Below are 13,206 nucleotides of genomic sequence, written 5' to 3'. Positions count from 1 at the left end.
CCATCCATCCATCCATCCATCCATCCATCCATCCATCCATCCTAACTCTGTGATCTTTATCCAGACTTGTTGGCCAGAGATCCAGTTGACCTCGTTCCACCTGAGTTCTGGAGGTCACAGGTCACATGACCTGGAAGAAAAAACCCAGGAGGCTTTTGGGATCGCTCTCCGGTGAGACGCACCTTCTAGTTTCTGTTTCTGCTAACTCATGAGTGACTGATGGCACTGACTGTGTTTCCTGCTGCTGTGCTTTAGCATGGGCTGGATATCAACCTGAAGGGAGGTCAAAAGGCTGATGAACTGATCTGAGTGGGAGCGCATTCATCTGGTGTCCTGCATGCCCTGGGAGCCCCGCGCCCAGCACTAATCAGGTGGGAAACCAAGCTAATTCAGCTGTCAGATTAAACTGCCGTCTGTTCTGGAGGCGTTTGAACACACAGCTGTCCTTGGACTGAAGTCGGCTGCTGATAACAGAGACGTGCTCCACTAATGTTCGTCTCTTTATGACAAATCATTCTGGGTTTTGACGGATGTGATAAGCTAATGTTTTCTCAACCTTAGCCGTTTGCTACTTTTCCATCATCTTAGAGAGTTTGGGTTCGAATCTAAACTTTGTCCAGAAGGGGTAACATGATGTAAAATTCCTGCTGAAGCAAAAAGAAGTCCAGTTCAAGTTCAAGATTAACTCAATCATTTTTTTACCCTTTATTTTTCTAAAATCAGTGGGAACCCAGCCAACCATCCATTGACCCAATGTGTTGGTCTCAACCAGTGAAGCCTACATTTCGTCTGAGATTGAAGGACTTCTCTTTTGTCTTTGCTAAAAGGCCATTAGCCATTTCTTTTGTTAGCACTGGACTCGCTCGTTTGCTTTGGTTGCATTTACCCAGAATGCAACCAAGATTTTGGAGCTCGGTTTGGTTTAACAACTGCCTGACATTGTTGAAGGATTATTAGTTCTACTGGCAGATTATTCAACTTATGGCATGTGAAAATGTCATGTTGTAGTTTGAGGGATCTGCCAGTGGAACTGGAATTTGGTTGCTAGGAGACGGGCTGGGCTTGGCAGGTGTTGCTAGGTAACGCCACAGTGCCAGCTGATTGTGAAGATGCACTCAATCAATTTTATTACCTTTTATTTTTCTAAAAATCATTGGGACCCCAGCCCAATGATTAGTTGGGCTGGCAGAGAGAAAGAGAACCACAGAAAGAGAACCCTGCGCTATAGTCCACTTCCTGCTTTCGGTCTGCTTGGCGTTCACATTAGAATTCAAACTGAACCAGAGTTCACTTCAACCAAACCGAGACCAAGGTTTATCGGTTATCCAGAGTTCAGTTACACATTCACACCTCTTAAACAAACCAGAGTTCCTAGACAAACAAACTAATTTGACTAAAGCAGACTAAACTGGTCTGCTTTAGTGCAGCGCAGGGCATTCTGGGTAAATACAACCAAACCAACAGGCACGTACAAAGCCAGCTGGAGAAATTACTTGTGGTATTTTACCAAAGACGAAAGAGAAATCCTCCAACTGCTAAAATCTGATGCTACTCCATTTTTGTTTCCATTTTATAAAGAAGGAAGTTGCGCTCAGTGTTTTTGTGTCGTTTCCTTCAGTGGTTCTTGGTGTGGCGCCCCCACAGGCCAGGAGGGAAACAGGTTTTTCACAGGGTTTGGTTTGACTCAGAGCAGAGACAGAACCACAGCAGCTGGAGATGGAAGAAACGTTGAAGTTTTGGCCCAAATCAAATCAAATCTACCAGACTATCAGGTGTGAAAACAATCTAATGCACAAAAATTAAATTTGGAAAGAGAAACTGCAGCATTTCTGATTCACACAGTGATGACATCATTTTAATCAAACAGCCATTATCTCCAGGCTGCCTGACATTAGTTCATATTGTCTCCATTAATACCTGTATTACCTGTAATTCAAAAATGATTCAGTGCTGGAAAAATATTCTCTCCACACGCTGATGAAGAACCTGCACAAACATTTAGAGATTTTCATTCTGTGGCATAATTTTATAAGCTAATAAAAGCCACAAAGTGAAAAATTATCCTGAGGAAGAGTTAGATTTTACCAGATTGAGTCCTTAGAGAAGTTCAGCTGAAACTGGAGCATTTTAAGGTCTGAATGAGAGCAGCAGCTTTTTTATCCAACGAGAATAAATCAATGACGGATCAGTGACGCTATCAGGAGGAGAAACAGATTAATATAAAGAAGGGAAAACTTCTCTTCCTGCCCCCAAATCATTTTACTTTGTGAAAGCCAGGATGAATTTATTTTACTCAGTCAAATAGTTACTCAAAACAAAATCAATTAATGAACATAATTTAATTCACAAAAGCAAATGAAAACAGTGATGTGAGCTGTATGGCAGTCGCCCAGAGCAGCAGCAGGAGAGGGGGCGCACAATTGAAAATAAAACCTTTAAATGTAATTCAAAGGTTTGTGTTGCTTTGCAGTGTAGACAGCAGAAAGGTCTCCTGTGTTTTTATGCTCTTTGTCAGTGATGGGAACTTTTCTGGTAATTCGCTAATGTGCTAACAGCTGAGCTAATTTTTCATTTAGCTCATTTAGTCATTTAGCCCCTAAGTAAATGTTTTCATAACAATTTAAAATTACTAATTTCCTTGGCTGTTTTGTAAAATTTCAGTTGAATAAAGTTTAACACGTGTGTTGAAGCTTCAGTTATCAGTTGTCAATAAATAGACATTTATATTGATGCTCTTATTTTGAAGAGGGTGAAGACAAACAAGAAACATAAAACCGACAGTAGAGATATAAACATAAATGTGACATTTAACAGCTTTATAGAACATGTAAAGTATTATGTCAAAATTAAAGTGGTGCTTCAGGGTTGTAGTCTTTCAAGGGCAGATACAGTTTAAATTAAAGTTAGCGCTTTAGCATTAGCTTCAGCTAAATACTGGGTTGGTGGAGCGCTTTAGCGTTAGCAGAGCTAATGTTTATTTAGTTACTGGTGCCATAGTCATTCGTTTATCCATTGTCTACTGTATACTGTATGTTGTATACTAACTTGTTATTAAAAGGCCCTTAATGAGGTGCTAAAGCACTCCACACCAAAGCAATGGAAGAATGGCTGATAAGAGCCTGAGGCCTAAAACACTCGTGTTTATTCAGCAGAGCAGGTCTGTTAGCGTGAGGTTGGCATGTGTTGGTTCCCTCTGGGCACTTCGACTTCCTCTCAGGCTAAAACATGACTGTTAGCTTATCTGCTTCTCTAAAATTATGGATTGTGTGTGTGCGCGTGTGTGTGCGTGCGTGTGTGCGTGCGTGCGTGTGCGTGTGTGTGTGTGTGTGTGTGTGTGTGTGTGTGTGTGTGTGGGGGTGTGTGCGTGCGTGTGTGTGCGTGTGTGTTTGTGTGTGTGTGTGTGTGTGTGCATGTGTGCGTGCGTGTGTGTGCGCGTGTGTGTGTGTGAAAAGCGTTTGTTTTGTTTTTCACGGTGTTACGTATTTTAATCATAATTATAAAAGAAGAACTTCCATAAAACAGGGTTTCCAGAACTCTGACCTTTTTCAAAACAAGCTCACTTTCTACAAATCCAAGTTTGAAACTACATAATGGAGTCTTTCCAGTTAAGTAAATATAATCCAGTTTAGAGAACAAACAGGATTTATGAAGCGCAGCTGGAACTGGGGCTCCTCCTCAAACAACTTTTCCAATTTTGGGTTGATCTGCCAAACAGGATTGTGTGACAGATTAAACTCAGTGGAACCCGAATGTGTAGCCGTGACGAACGCTGCCCACTTTCTTTAAAGCAAGTTGGAGGAAGGAAATAAAAACATGCACACATTTTCTTTCAGGTGTCTGCTGCATGGATTTATTAGCCTGTCCGTCTTCCTGTTTGTACTCAAATCCTTTGAGCAAGTTTGCGTGCCTGCACATCTCTATATATTTATATATATATATATATATGTTTTGACAATTTAATACTCGCAGCGGCGCTTCATCCCTCAGAAATATTTAAATCTGAGCCGACTGTCTCTGCAGAGCGCTGCGTTGGACTGATAGGACTAAGTCAGGAGATACTGGCTTCCTGTCAGAACCCTGAAAGGCAGGAAGCTGCTGCTCCCTCCGACCACAGACTCACAGATTACTCTGAACCAAAAACGCTTTTACTCACACAAATGAGGCAATTTTCTCCTCCAGGCTGCCTCTGGAAACCCTTCAGTCTGTGTAATCTGTGTAGTAATGAACATTAACGCTGAAATAAAACTCAACGCTATTTATGCTTTGTTTGGTTGGAACATGGGGAGTTTAACTGGATCGGTTATTGTTCATTAATCTCACGTTTTACTCGTTTTTAAACAAGTTTATCTATTAATTGAATCTGGTTTTGATTCCTAATCAGTGTGAACACAAATACTGAGGTCCTTTATTCACTTTAATGGTGTTTATTCTTTAAGTTTTCAGATCCCTGAGGATAAAATGAAGAGGTTTGTGTTTATCGGATCATTTAGAAAGTTTTATATTATAAACAAACAGTTAATTCACTGATTTGAAAATTAAACACAAAGACGCGGTTACTGAAAGTTTAAATTTAGCTCTTTTAGATTCCCAGGTCTAGAATTATGTTTAAATTATATCAACTCTATGAAAACAGTCCAGTTGGATAATTACGGCCCTTCCCCCTGGTCATGCCTCCCTGGGCTAGAGCCACATCGCCCATCTGAAACCAGCTCAGACTGATTCATTTAACTTTTTACTGGAAGGATTTCATTCTACTCTTTTTATTTACTGTAGAACCAAAAACATCTTGACAAGCTTTTGAAATCTGGACTCGGATCTTCAGCAAAGCAGGAAAGATTTTCACAGAAAAGCGCTCGGCGTTTTTCAGCAGCCATGTTTCCTTCCATCCAGCCGGTTCTGCTGAAATGAAATGAAATGCCTCGGCGCTAAAACCGCATCTGCCGGTTTATCTGATAAGAAGAGGCCACTTCACTGCTATTATTGGATTGTGCTGCCAAATCTTCGTTTAATCAGATTAGAGGATTTAGCTCCTTGTGGTGTGAGACACATTTACGTCTCGTTTGGCAAAAGTCCATCAAGCTTTGCTGCGTCTTTGGTCAGAAGTTTACATAAATTCATAATGTTTGTGATCATCAGATTCATTCAGAGCTTTAAAGTCTTTTACCGCCGTGGGATTGGTCTTTTTTAAAAACTAAACTTTGGTGCACGTTTGAATTCATAGCAGATTTTTTTCTTTTCCACAGAAAGTTACCATTTGTTAAATTACACAGTAAAAATTAGTTTTGGTTCATTTAGCCTGCCATAGAAAAAATGGGTGTTTGTTTTGCAAAGTCATATTTTCACTGTTATTCATACATTTATGTCACATTTCCAAACTAAATATTTAGTTCACAAACCATATAAAATACTAAGCTAAACAAAGAAAAGTTTACAAACTAAACATTTAATTTCCAGCAAGTGATTTATAAACTAACAGAAGTAAACAGAAGCTTACTTGCTAAATATGTAGTTAGCAGGCTAGTTAGCAGGCTAGTTAGCAGGCTAGTTAGCAGGCTAGCTTGCTAGCTAAATAGTTTACACCCCAACCAGTTCTAATTCAATCTCTGTCAGCAGGTTTCACCTGAACCACACACCGTTTGGGTCTGTTACATTCTTGATTTTGTTGTAAGAATTGGTGGATTTTAAATAAACGTTTTGGTTTTCTGGGTCAGACTCCATAAATCTCAGCAGTGTTGAGGTTGAACTTTGACCCTTGAGGAAGCGTTGGATGCATTTTAAGGTTTTGAACCCAGTTCTTGTTGTAAACCAGCAAGATATTCCATCATAACTGCCTTGTATGTTTACACACCAACAAGCCTTTAATCCAACTGTAACATCAGAGGTGTTTTTGTGCCAACTCGGTTGCTAGGCAACCGTTTGGACGAGAAACGTCGTGTTTGTGGACGTTTGACGGGCTTCCTAACCTCAGTGCTTTAATTCCCCGGCAAATAAAGCAAGGAGAGCGTGAGGACAGGTGTCAGCGGGTTTAATTTCACAGCTCATATTATAGATTTTGCTTTACGTCAAAACCGAATAAATAAATAATTCATAACACTAAAAAAAATGGCTCACAGCTGACATTGGACCTTTTTTATTAAATAAAATCTCTTCTTTCACTCCTTAATGTTTACATTTAACTGTTTCCTAATTGGTTTTAATGAACATCATGATTCTTTGCACAAAAAATAAAACTTTTATGAAGCAAAAATAACATGAATTTATTTTGTTAGCTAGAAGGTGTAATTTATTTTTTCCAACTGAAATCTGTTTGTTTAATTAGAAACTAATGGATGAAATAATCATGAATTAACTGTCCAATCAGTTGTTCATGTGAAAAGGTAAACAACTTTTAAAACAGAAACGTTGACGTTCAACCCGATTAGCATTCAACTTTCAAAACGAGAGAAAGGAAGTTCAGGAAAAGCTGCTGAAGGATCAGAAAGATGAATTTAAGTAAATATTTTGAGTTTGTTTCACACAAGATAATTAGAAGCTGCAATATTTCTGCTTAAACTGTGGAATCATTCATCTTATCATCTTATAATTATGGACCTTTATTACAGGATTTGGCTCCTGTAATAAAACCCCTTAATATTCCTCCAGCAGGTGAGCTGGGCTGCATGAGGGCGTTCAGACGACGTCCAGGGCATCTGGAAGCAGACGGAGTCTCTGGGGAAACTCGTTTCATTTGGGCTCAACGTTGCTCCACTGTGTTCATCTACATTGTTCATCTTTATGGGATTATCCATCATTCATAAGCCCACCCATTTGATTTCTGCAATACGTCTCTGAAAATGCAGTCATGAAGAAAAATGTTTTATTGGAAATGAAATTAGATTCTGTGCCACGTCGTTTATTATCTGGTGAAAACGTACAGCAGGTTGAATGAATTGTCCTACTTAACATCATGGCTGAAAACAGGAAGGCTGAGATTCTCTGAGGCCTCAGAGGGTTTTTGTTCTTATGAATCCACATGAGCCACTGGAACAGTTTCATGATAACTCAAGTCCATGTTGTCTGGCTGGGAAAGACGCGTTTCTATTCGAGGAATGTCAAGTTCTGATGTAAAATGGATTTTATTAATCAAACCAGAGATATAATCACTGCTAGCTAAAACGTTAGCTGCGCTAACCTTAAAGCAATAGTCATAAACATTAGCTCTGCTAATGCTACAGAATCACACTAACACTGGATTTAGCAGAAGCTAATGCTAAAGTGCATGACCAATGGGACAACTAGCTAAAGCTAATGCTAAAGTGCATCACCAATGGGACAACTAGCTAAAGCTAATGCTAAAGTGCATCTTCGACTCAAATCATTTCTGCCCTTGAAGGACTACGACCCTCAAGCACCAGTTTAATTGTGTTTTATTTGTTCCTCTGTGTTTCTTGTTTGAAATTAAATTATTGAAGAAAAAAAGAAAATGTAATGAGAGGAAATGGAACTACTGTGTTATTGCCCATTTCAAAATAAGAGCATGAATTATAAATGTCTACTTGAAAAACTCTTTAGTCAAAAATGTAATTTTATTTGACTGAATGTTTATGAAACAGTAAATTTATCCAGAAAAATTAACTTTAGGGGAGGCTAAATGTTTTTAAAGCTAACTAAAGCACTTAGCAAAAATCCACTTTTAGCAGAAGTTTGTCCACTAATGCTAATTAATGAAGACAATGAAAGCAGGTCTGACCAGAGTTCTGTGAAAGTCAAAGGTGTTAAAGCCGTCATCGTGTTTAAATTGACTGTGTTTAAGAAGGAGCAGCAGGTGTAACTAATTAGACATTATTGTTAATCTAATTTCCGCCTGGAGCAATGTCATTTACTTCCTGAACCCAGTTTCCCAGTATGAACCGGTTGGTTTCACGCTGCCTGCACCAGTTGAAGGCGTCATTCAGACAGAAAGGATGTTAGGTTTGAACAGAACAGATGAGCATGAAGAAATATTTTTATTTGCTGGACACAATGAAGCAGAACAGGTTCGTTTATTCGTAATGGATTATTAATGACAGGCAACTTGTATTTTTGTGTTTGTGTGTGTGAAGCTGCCATCACCTGATTCTGCTGCTTTGGACATAAACTCTGCGCATACAGACAGAAAGCGAACAGAGCATCATCTATATTGCATGCAGAGCCTCAATGGGAAGGGCTGCAGCAGAGAACGTATCTATGACCTGCAGACACTGAGCAGCACAAACATCATCAGACAGAGAAGCACAGAATGGAAAAGCGGCGCTGCAGCATCAGCGCCGTGTGTCGGTGTCAGTATTGACCCCGGCACAAATTGCAAATGTGTTATCAGTAAATCAACATCTCCTGCAGAGTCCCCTGGCATAAATATACAAGCTTTCAATTTCATAGTTCATTAGTGTTCGTTCTGTTAGCTGGTAGCTACTGGAAATCCTGAACATTTTTAATTTGGTAATAACTTATTCATTCGGATCCTGATTCTGTTGGTTCGTATTGATTTTATTCAATGTAGCAACGACATGAAATGAGTGTCAGGCTGACTAAACCAGAAAAAAGCTAAAATAAAGTCTTAAACCTGATCAATACAGTTGATTCGTTCAAAGATGAATTATTGACGTTTCCATGGAGGTAAAACCTGAACTAATGGGAAGATAAAGAGATTTATTCTCCTTTTAAATATAAACAATGTGTTTTTAAAGCCGTTTGCACCTCTGCTAACAGTTGACCTAGCTTTTCCTTTAGCGCCTTCGCGTTTTGCTAACTTTAACAACACTTAGCATAAACCGTATAGCTACCTGTGTCAATGACAAATATGACCCTGTTGGGGGAGATATATCATTTTATTACACATTTTATGTCATTAACACATAATGGGTGTCCTTGTGGTTGAGCTTAGTGAGCTAGCATGTTTAGCTGTAGCAGAACTAATGTGTATGATTAGCACATCAGGGTTAGCATAGCTAACTTTTCAGCTAGCGGTATCCACCAGAGACTGAACATTAATTTGAGGATTTAATGAATTTTAGGATCCATTTCTCATTTTTCATAACTTCAGTGAAATTAGAATCGGAAACAGAAGGAAAAGTTTTAATATTCTGGGTTGTTTTTTCTCCAGGTTTGGTTTCTGGGTATTCTTCACTCCGGTCTTAACCCGGCTCGGTTGAGCTACTGAAACATAAACTATTGGAAGTCCAGCAGAGCTTCACTCAGAAAAGACTAAATGAATGTACTGTGGGATGCAATACATTAAATTAAATTTGCATTAAAAGGAATCTAATTAGCGAGAGATCTTTGTCTCTTTGAAATCTTCCATCCTTCATGGATTTTGACAGAATAATAAATTCTTCATCTTGATATGATGACATTTCTCTACAGGTGGACTGGATCGGTTTTATTGTCCAGAAAAAGTCAAAAATTCAAACTGTGGTTGATTTTACATGAATGAGAAGTGAAGAGCAGTCGTCAGAGCTTCATGTCACCAGATTATCCCACCCTGAGGTTCGTCATAATCTGTTCATACAGATTATATAAAAACATGACCATCAGCCCATCGGCTCCAACGTTCAACCACATCCTGGTTTCTCTACGAGTCGGGTGTCAAACATTGTGACGTCACGAGTCGTGATTCATCGCCTGCATGACCTCACGTCTTGACCAGTGGCTCGCCAGCGCCTCAAACTGGGACATAGTCTGGGAGTTCAGGGAACATTTTAGGATTAAAGGCGGCGTGTGAAAAGTTGGAGCTGCGTGGAAGGTAAATGTTTCCTAAATTTTTGAAAATGACCTCAAAGGATTGTTTTAACGTCCTTATTGTCTTGGTAAGATGATTTTTACCGTATTAGCTCCGGTCGCCGCCGCTGCAGGACTTCATGCATATCTTTATTTCAGGAACTGGAGCAGAATGATTTCCTTCCTACAGACGGGTTAGATGTTAACGTTTCCCCAGAAAACATACATGTTCATTGAAACTCTGAGCTAAAATAACATATTTCTATAATTATTTAATATTTAGTTAGTATTTTTCAACTAAATATGATGAGAAATGTTGGGTTTGTGATTTGTTGACAGACGTTTCTTTGACTGTCACGTTGCATATCTAAAAGACAGATTTTATTTCCAATGTTTCAGAAATGTGGAAATAGTTTTATCATTATTGTGGCATCGTGAGGTCGGAGATGATGCGAACAGAATCTCCACCGTGTTTAAGAAGTTTTTATTCTGATTTCTGGTCCAATGGAGGAAAATCAGACGCCCGGAAGCAGAAAAGGCTCCAAGCTAACGGAGAACAATGAAAGCTGCTGGGTTTTAATCGGGTCAACTGATCGGACCTGACAGGTTTCAGCCTGGTTGTAGGTCATGGAGCCGCATGGAGGAATCCTGCTTCAGACCCAGATCCAGAAAAACCATCATCATCATCATCACCATCATCATCATCATCCTTAAGCTCGTCGCCGTTTCGTCGCGTTCTGGGGCCTCTGAAGAAAAGGAAAAGGAAGAGTAAATTTCCTCCAAAAATCCCAGAAATATTTAGATTAATTTCACAAATATTCAAGAAAAACATAATAAATTATCTGATCTTAAAAACAGCTCAATTTTGGGATTAATTTCACATATTTTCCAGAAAAATTTGGAAATCGATCAAGTTGTAATTTATGAGAAAAAATTAAAAATTTCCACAAAGGAACACATTTTCAATATTCAACCTGAGAAATTTCCTCCCTTTGACATAATGACAATAAGTTTTCAAGATAAAAACAAACTTAAATCTGCTGAGATTTAAAATCAGATGTTTCTAACAAAAAATGCCAGAAGTCCTGAAAGTCTGGAGGGACAAATTTATTACTTTTTGATCTCAAATTCCATTTTTTCCTGTAGAATATGTGAAATTAATATGAAACTTTTTTCTTGCAAATGTACAACTTTTCAACATCAGATAATTTATTAGTTTTTTTCTTAAAAATTAGTGAAATTAATCTAAACTTTTTAGTTTTAAATTGAAAATTTGTTTAGTCCACAACGGCCCCAACAGCTTGTTTATAAAACTTTAGATGTTTTATAAGTTGCTTTATTTGAAACCTGAATGTTAATGATTTAAAGTCTCAGGAGCCAAAATTATTTTTTCTAAATGTTTATTTGTTAAAAAAAAAATCTGTTCACACAAACTAAAGTTAACAGTTGTTTTACCAGTCCTGCGCCAGCAGGGGGCAGTGCAGCCAGTGGCTCCGGGTTGTAGCACGGCTAAAGCAGAACTAAGCTAAATATTCTGCTACTGTTATCCGTTATCTGAGTAATTTCATTTAAACGGTAAAACAGAAAACACTGACATTTGTGCATAAAGGCTTAGATATTCAGCAAAGTTGTTAAAAAGCTGTTTCTACAGTTAAGCAGCTTCTTTATGGCCGTTTGCTAATTTAGCATAAATGTTTTTGTTGCTAAATTAATTTTATTTATTTTTTTACTGATCATTTATATCAAGATATGTGGGAATGTTCCTCATTATCTGCTGCCTTTTCCAGCTTCAAAGAAGGAGAGGAAAAAAGTCTATTAGGGGAAAAACAATTAAATTTGTTTTTTTATGATTATAAATTTGTTGTTGGAAAGTGAATAGTCTCTTTTGACAACATGATATAAAATAGTTTTTTTTCCCTGCACGGTTTATTTTAACTGACCGTCTATTTGAGGGGAACTTTGATCTCAGTGATCACTTCAAACTCAGACCAATTTGAACAGAAACTCTTCCTAACTTCCTCCTGATCCGCAGAAACTCTTGGATTTGTTTCAAAGCGCCAACATTCATAAAAAAGCTGTGAAATGCCAAACTCTCTGAGCTTGTTAACGCTTCTGGTTGAGGCTCCACGTTTTTCAGAAAAGCACCAAAATCAAACCGACACGTTTATTTAAAGTCGTTTTTCCAGCACCGTTGTTCTTGTGTTTCTAATAACTTTGGTGCTTCAGACATTAAAACTATTTAAGAAAATCACAGAAGTTTAAACTCATTTTGTCCACATCAGTTCTGGTTTCACTGCTGATCTGCATGGCTGCTTTACAGAAACACAAAATTAGATTCACAAAAATGATTTGTTTCCTTCCAAAGTTACTGTTCCTTTAAATACACTGATAATTCTCTGATTGCAGATTGATAATTTTACAATATCTTAGTTAAACGGAGACCTTTGTGGATGTATTTCAAAGTAACAACTGAAGAAAACTTTTTCCTTTTGTAACATCAAAATTAACCGTGTAGAAACGTCGTTGAGCTCCAAAGTCTGGTTCATCCTTGGATAAAGTCCTGATATGAAATAAAGCAGTTTCAGGTCCACATGTTTATTTCATGAACTACAAACTGACATTATGCTTCTTTTTCAAGGAGTTGCATAACAAATGAATTTCCTTCCAGGGCGTCTGCAACTTTTCTAGAGTTGAGAGCTGGAGGTCACCACCACCCAGCCACTTCCTGTGAATCTGAATAGTGCGTCCTTGTCTCAGAGCCGCCTGCATAATGGCGTCTGTCACCGTTATTCCCCAGAAAACGTGTGCAGGTCGAGGCCTGAGAGCTAAAACACTGACTGCCAAATCAGCCCATGATGCAAAGCTGCAACATTTACCGTCTGACAGGAAGTCCGTTTTTAAAATGGCCGACATCAAGCATTAATGTTAGTTTATTCTGAGGATGTCCCATTACATATACAGAAAACTTTTACTCATTCAGATCCAATCTGGGTCTTTATCTCTGGAAAATAAATGTATTTAACTGCAGGTGAAGCAGAACAATAAAACCGTCTGATCTGAGGAACAAGATGTTTTCCTCCGTTTTATTTGTCTTACTTTGGAGTTTCACTCTGATGACCATTCAAACAGATTTCTAGTTATCTGTGTTCCTGAGAAACGACCACGATGTTCACGGCGCTTCCTGTCGGTCTGAGCTGATCTTTCCAAACGTGACGCATCGTTTCCTAAACTTGTAAAGAAAACGAGTCTCAGTCAGCCGGGTTCTGCAGGTGGAACGTCCTGGGAAATGGTCCTGGAGTGTTCCTGGAACTAGCTGGAGGGATTTAAAGTCTCTGCCTCTTTTTCTCCTGGAAAAGCTTCAGTATCTCCCAGAATGACCTGGAGAGTCTAACAGGCTGCAGGGATGTTGGGTTTCACAAGTGGACAGAAATGGACAGGAGATGCATGATGCATGCATAAATCCATTATCAT

At 38.6% G+C, this 13,206-nt stretch overlaps 1 protein-coding gene across 7 annotated transcripts in view; it reads left to right on the top strand.

Annotated features, from left to right (window-relative positions):
• The window catches only part of pcbp3 (poly(rC) binding protein 3), a 67,004-nt gene that overhangs the window by 34,124 nt on the left and 19,674 nt on the right, over positions 1-13,206 (top strand). For 6 of the 7 annotated variants that reach the window (XM_007552272.2, XM_007552271.2, XM_016671614.1 and 3 more), the window contains exons 4-5: positions 65-171; positions 256-371. The gene's annotated coding sequence lies outside the window, so the exon portion shown is untranslated. Of the gene's footprint in view, positions 1-64; positions 172-255; positions 372-9,528; positions 9,761-13,206 lie in introns of those variants that run through there. The other variant, XM_016671613.1, reaches the window with a different exon arrangement.

This window comes from Poecilia formosa, unplaced genomic scaffold, assembly GCF_000485575.1.
Source record: "Poecilia formosa unplaced genomic scaffold, Poecilia_formosa-5.1.2 Scaffold47, whole genome shotgun sequence".
Lineage (NCBI taxonomy): Eukaryota > Metazoa > Chordata > Actinopteri > Cyprinodontiformes > Poeciliidae > Poecilia > Poecilia formosa.
Note: the sequence above shows the minus strand (reverse complement) of the source record. Positions and strands in the feature narration are given on the sequence as shown.